This window comes from Rhipicephalus sanguineus, chromosome 4, assembly GCF_013339695.2.
Source record: "Rhipicephalus sanguineus isolate Rsan-2018 chromosome 4, BIME_Rsan_1.4, whole genome shotgun sequence".
Taxonomy (NCBI): domain Eukaryota; kingdom Metazoa; phylum Arthropoda; class Arachnida; order Ixodida; family Ixodidae; genus Rhipicephalus; species Rhipicephalus sanguineus.
Window position 1 is genome coordinate 114,974,668 of NC_051179.1, and position 6,039 is coordinate 114,980,706.

Genomic DNA, 6,039 nt, shown 5'->3' on the forward strand with positions numbered 1-6,039 from the left:
ATTGCATAGATCTATAATAACAAATTTGAGAATGTATCGAAGTATCTTAAGATACATTTGCCAAGTATCGTATCGGATACAATTAGTGCGGCAGTATCTTGTATCTGTATCTCCAATACTTTTTGCCTGAGTATCTTGTATCGTATCGCGATACAATTTCAAAGTATCTTTGCCCAGCCCTGGATCAGGAACTGGTATTTGATGGCGCCAACTTCCACTGTAAAATATTCTTTAAAAAATAGAGAAATATTCTGGCAGCTTTTCTTGCTAGAAGAACTCCTAATCACTATCATTTCTTTTCATATTTGAGCTATTTATTCATTTCTTCGTTTTTTGTTTAAGCGAAACTTTCAGTATTAAAGATATTTTCCAGTTGTGCAACATACAGAAAAAGTTATGTTTTATTTCGCAAATTATTTTCTGCTAAAAACAAGTGCTTCATTTGAAGTCGCCGAAAGAATTCTGCTATCCGTTTTCGTTCTTACTTCACTTCCCAATATTGCTTACGTTACAAAAGTTCTACGTTAAAAATTTCTTCTGATTCTTAATAAGTCTCATGCACCAACCGCAAGAAATGATGTAAAAAAATAAAAATTCACTGAACATAGCAGCATGAGCACGCCACTCCACAAAGCGATAAAATACGCCTATTATTGTAACACTGACTTATGTAACACAGCCGGCATTCTATACTTTTATTCAGTTCACCTTGCCAATTCCACTGTTCCCTCTCTGCATATCAATATATCTGTACTATTGTCGCCCTAGCTTGTCTCACATATTCTGTTACTCTCACATTGCCCAGTGTATTTGTGTTTTTGTAATTACCTGATATTTTACGTGTCTTTATTTCCCAACATATGTGTCCTGAGACCCTTAATGAAAAACAAAGCAAACAAAATTAGCAATATTTTAAGGAGAAGTGTCGCTGGGGCCAGTGTTTCTACAAGGGTATTTCTCTTGGAAATGGATCTGGCGAAAAGTCGAAACATGCTCGTCAGTTACGATCAGTCGCACATAAAAATTTCAAAAGCTTTGTCCCAGCCTGTTTCAATTTAATGTTCATTTTCTTTTAGAAATATGGATCCGAGTGCTAGATAGAGTTGCGTCTGACGCTGAGGTGGTAGTAGCATTAGCACAAATACTGCTATAAAAGTGCCAAACTAGAAACCATTTCATATGAAAATACAGTTCTTTCTTTCAGTAAGGACAAATTGTGCTTACTAAATAAGCCGCTTCAAAACAAGGCAGACAGGGCATGTTTTGTCACTCTACAGGACAACCGGCTTACATAAAAAGTTATTATGGAACAGGCAGATTGTGGAAAAGCGTTATTTTCAGCGCCGATCATAGCAACTTATACCTTCGCATTGGTGCTCCTAATAAATGCAGGGATGGCGGTACTGCTTATCGGTCGGGTGCGCACACGTCTCCCTGCATTGAGTGTTCCGCATTAATGTAGGGCCTAATGTAAGCTTAGAAAGGCTTACTGAGCTGTGCATAATCATGCAGCTGACATATGTCCAGTAAGAGTTTAAGAAAGCCTCACTGTTATGTTTTCAAGGCAACTCCTCAACACTAAAACCAGAGAGAAAGAGGAACAAAGGTCGAGCTCACAAGGAAACAGCACTGCGCTGCACCAAACGTTGTCTCTCCATGATGGGGTGCCTCACAGATTAATGACCGAAGCGAGGAAGCTTGTGCTTGCTCAGCATCGCACACACGCCTTTGTCTCGACACTTTAGTGCCTGCTGTATTCGCGCATTCGCGCTATCTTCGTTCACTGACAGGCGTCGCGCAAACAAGAAAAAAATGTTTCGCGGGCGCAGAAACAAAGAGATATCGTGCATCTTCGGGAGTGTAGAGCGCCGCGGGTGGAATTGACAAGGTCACAAAGAAGAGACGTGGACGGGCGCTGATCTGTGGCTCGATAAAAGAAGTCAGTAAGAGCCAGACGTTAGGAAATATTAAACACTATACTGGGAACGTTGCTAAAAGAAGAATCGCTATCGCAGTGCGCACATGTGTACCGCAAGAAATTTGACCTCGTTATCAGACAGAGCGATAAATGGCTTACTCGCACAATCATCCTATTGTTGCGTCACTTGGGCTGCCTCCAGAATGACTCGAGTGCGTTGCTATCTGTTTTTGTGTAGCACAGCGGTGTGTTTAATGGCTGAGATACAACACTCGGCTCATTCTGGAGGCCAGCCAAATGACGCGTCAACAGGATGATTGTGTCAGTAAGCCATGTTTTCTCACGTTTACATCTTACGGCCTTCTTTAATGAAGTTCAGTGTTCGAGACAACTATACCCTCGCCTTCAATGTCTTCGATAATAAATATCAGTTGGAAGTCAGCGCCTGATCGCGTCTCTTCGTCTCTTGCAGCCGCTGCTCTGCACACATTCGCATACCCGTGATAAACTTAGCCGAAGCAGCCACCTTGGTGAACTTTGTCCTGCATAGCATAACTGCATACAGCTCAAAACACTCAAGCGCGCAGATGCGGCCATTAGACACATCACAGAGGAAACCCGCACGTGACGCGCGGATACGTGTGTTAATTAAAGAGGCCGCGTCAAATCGCTTAAAGACGATGGTTCCTGGTGATCCGAGCATTGAGCAGAATGGCGCTAAGCCACTCAATGAATTCAACTGCGGCATTAACTAGGTGTGATGGTACGCCGCTCCCAAAGAAAGATACAGTATAAGATACATTGTTTTGCATTTTTTCATAGGTTCCCAAAGCTAAATTTGCACGTGAGCTAGGTGAGGTATTCACGGCGAATGGGCGAAGCTGTAGGCGCTGCATGCGACTAAAGCGTGTGGAATTACCCTACCTTCCTCATTGATTACTCGACAAACAAAGCGCGAATTTCGAACTGGTGTTCTTGGCATGGTGTGGACGAAAACGCTGACAAGTGACGTTCAAGGTGCCGTCAGTGCCCACAACTTCCACAAAAAAGGGGATCTGGGTGTCTGGAATCACGCTTGCATACTTTACGCTTGCCTTTTTTGCAGAACTCAGGCTCCCTTAGCAGCGAAAGCACGTATTCTATACTAGGTTACAGATAGCAACGTTTACTAGGTAGTGCATGATGCGTGACAGTAAAGATATAGTTAGTCGCGGCGGAGAACGATCGGGAAAAGCAGTGGCGGTGGCGGTGTCACAACAGATGCGACGATCCTGGATGCGAACATCGTCCTGTGTGCATGCTGCGAGTGTGTTTTCACGGGTACTTATATATTGTCACGTGGTCATGACGGTGAAGAAGACTCTATCAGAACTCGGAAATGCGTAACTCTTTATTTGGCCGAACTTGTGGTCGGCAAACGGAAGTCAAACTGCAAGCAAGGCACGCTGTATAGCGGCGAACAGAGCGTCGGCCGTCGATAATCTGCCCTGCGGTAAGGCCCGTCGGCATATATACATGCAGCATCGAACATTCGAGCCTTATCGCTGGTGGCTGCGTTAGTTCGAGAATAATCTCAACTGTTCGCGTTTGCGCGCTCAAGCTTATAAGAATATTCTTAGAAAATCTGGAAGGTTCCCAGACATTAGGGAGCGGCTTGCGCAAGGTGGCGGCTGCGCGTGTAAGGGACTAGTTACATACAAAAATGAGAAAAAGGAGCCCTTGTGGCATTGCCCCCTCTGAAAAAGCATCGTCACGATGCTCATAATAGAGCATGAGAGGGGGAAAAAACAAGTGCATACACAAATAAATTACAATAACAAAGCAAAAAGTAGAGTCCACAGGTTCGCTAACGCGCAAAAAACGGCTTAAGGCGCACGACATGGACGACTTCAGGTCGTGCGCGGCTCCGCTGAAAGTTCGTGATGCCGTCCGGAATGACCTCGTAGTCTAGAGCGCCGAGACGTCGAAGAACCTTATATGGCCTAGGGATGGTAAAATCGATGAACGATTAATCTATTAAAAGAGCACCGTTAATCAATTAATCGTCATCGATTTTCGCCTTTCAGTTAATCGAATTAATCAATTAAAACTCTTCAATTAATCGATTACGGCAACACCCCCAACACCACCCCTGGCCGGTGCGCATGAGTGCGAGGCGAGAGATGCCGAGACGCAGAAGTCGAGCGCAGCTGCTCTTTTTCACTACAGCGCATATTTGCACATACACCGCGACCATGCCCCCTCCGAATTTTTTTTTTTTGTTTTGTTTTGTCATAGCATATAGAGCCCAAAATGACACTTGGTCACATCTGCCTGCCCGACCCCCATTTCAGATCAAGGAGGTGCCCCCTCCCCACCCCCCGAAATAAATTTCTGGCTACGCCCCTGGTAGAGGCCCGTGTACTTTGCAATGCAGTGCTCGTTAAAGAACACCAGATTGTCGATATTTCCGGAGCCCTCAATTTCGGCATCCCTCAATAATCATATCGTGGTTTTGGGACGTAGAACCATACGAATTATTATTATGTAACTCTGAGGTTTTATTTGCTGATTTTTTCTTGTTTAACTGCACAATACAGTAGTTCAAGAGGTGCCACATTGTAATATGCGTTGTTCACTTCTTGACTGGTTCTTATTGCCTTTATATTTACTCCTGAGCAAATAAAATATTATTGTTTACCAATGAATGAAAGAGAGAAAATATATTAAAAGACAACCGGGGAAAAATAGAGATGAAGTATGAGAGCATGGTGACAGAAAGAAGTGATCCGTGTGTGTGTGTGTATATATATATATATATATATATATATATATATATATATATATATATATATATATATATATATATATATATATATATATATATATATATATATATATATATATTAAGACAAAGGGGTCAAGGAAGCTAATAATATTTTCATTATACTATATACCAACTAGCCAAAATGTCCGCCTCATATCGTATATACACCCTTTCCATGATTGTAAAGCTAGGTTTTCTGCGATGCAGTTAGCCCAGTCCATAGCAGCTAGTCACTTCCGCAAACAGCGTGTTCAAGCGCAGTTTGCTTGCGCTATGACGCGGAAAATGTACACTCAGCAGCTCTCTTGACATAAACACGCATAATAGACAAACCCCAGCACGTGCAACTACAACCTCGTCTCCACGTAATTCACAGCAGGTGCCGCCTTTAGTTCGGCGAATATGCAGCGCAAATAAGCGCGCACGCGCATTATGAAAATAGTCTAACAGACCCTAGGGAAATGCAGCTTTCAACTAATGCTTGCACTCCCAGGTCAGCCAGTCTATAGAGACCCCCGTCTTCTGCTGTTCCACGAAAGGACGACAGTCGCGCAATAAAATGTGTTATAATGAGAACTAACAGACAAAAAAGGCAAGGAAAGTATCGGGGATGTTATTTGTAATAATTATGATGTAAGTGTGAAGAAAGTAAAGTGGACGAAAAGGCAACTTGCCGCTGGCAGGAACCGAACCTGCGACCTTCGAATAACACGTCCGATGCTCTACCAACGGAGCTACAGCGGCGGTCATCCCTCGACCCACTTTATGGGGTATATATGTTTTTCTTTGTGCTTAACAAAGAAAAACGAGGCCTTAAAGTTCTTTTTTGTTTTTATGTTCAAATGTCGGATACATTATACACGCTCACTGTTAGGGCTCCTCGGTCGTCTAGTGTTTGCGGTGCTCGACTGCTGACGCGAAGGTCGCGAATTCTGACTGCGGCGGCCGCTTTTTCGGTGGAAGCGAAAATGCTTGAGGGGCGTGTACTTAGATTTAAGTGCACATTTACGAACCCCAGGTGGTCGAAGTTTGCGGAGCCTTCTAATTAAAACGGCGTCTGTCGTAATCATGTCATGGTTTTGGGACGTAAGACACCAGATAATAATAATAATAATAATAATAATAATAATAATAATAATAATAATAATAATAATAATAATAATAATAATAATAATAATCAATCAATCAATGATTTATTTAACGTGCCCAGGAACAACCGTAAGCTCTTTGTGCTGGCGCACGCAAAAAAAAACAATAAAAATAAACAATACAATACAGACAGTTTTCAGAAATAAAAAGAGCAAAAACACGTAGA

The 6,039-nt window shown here is 42.7% G+C and overlaps 1 non-coding gene across 1 annotated transcript; it reads right to left on the minus strand.

Moving 5' to 3' along the window:
* Positions 1-5,395: 5,395 nt before the first annotated feature.
* Trnat-ugu (transfer RNA threonine (anticodon UGU)) lies at positions 5,396-5,468 on the minus strand. Its single transcript has one exon. It is a non-coding gene; the product is annotated as a tRNA-Thr (tRNA).
* Positions 5,469-6,039: the final 571 nt, after the last annotated feature.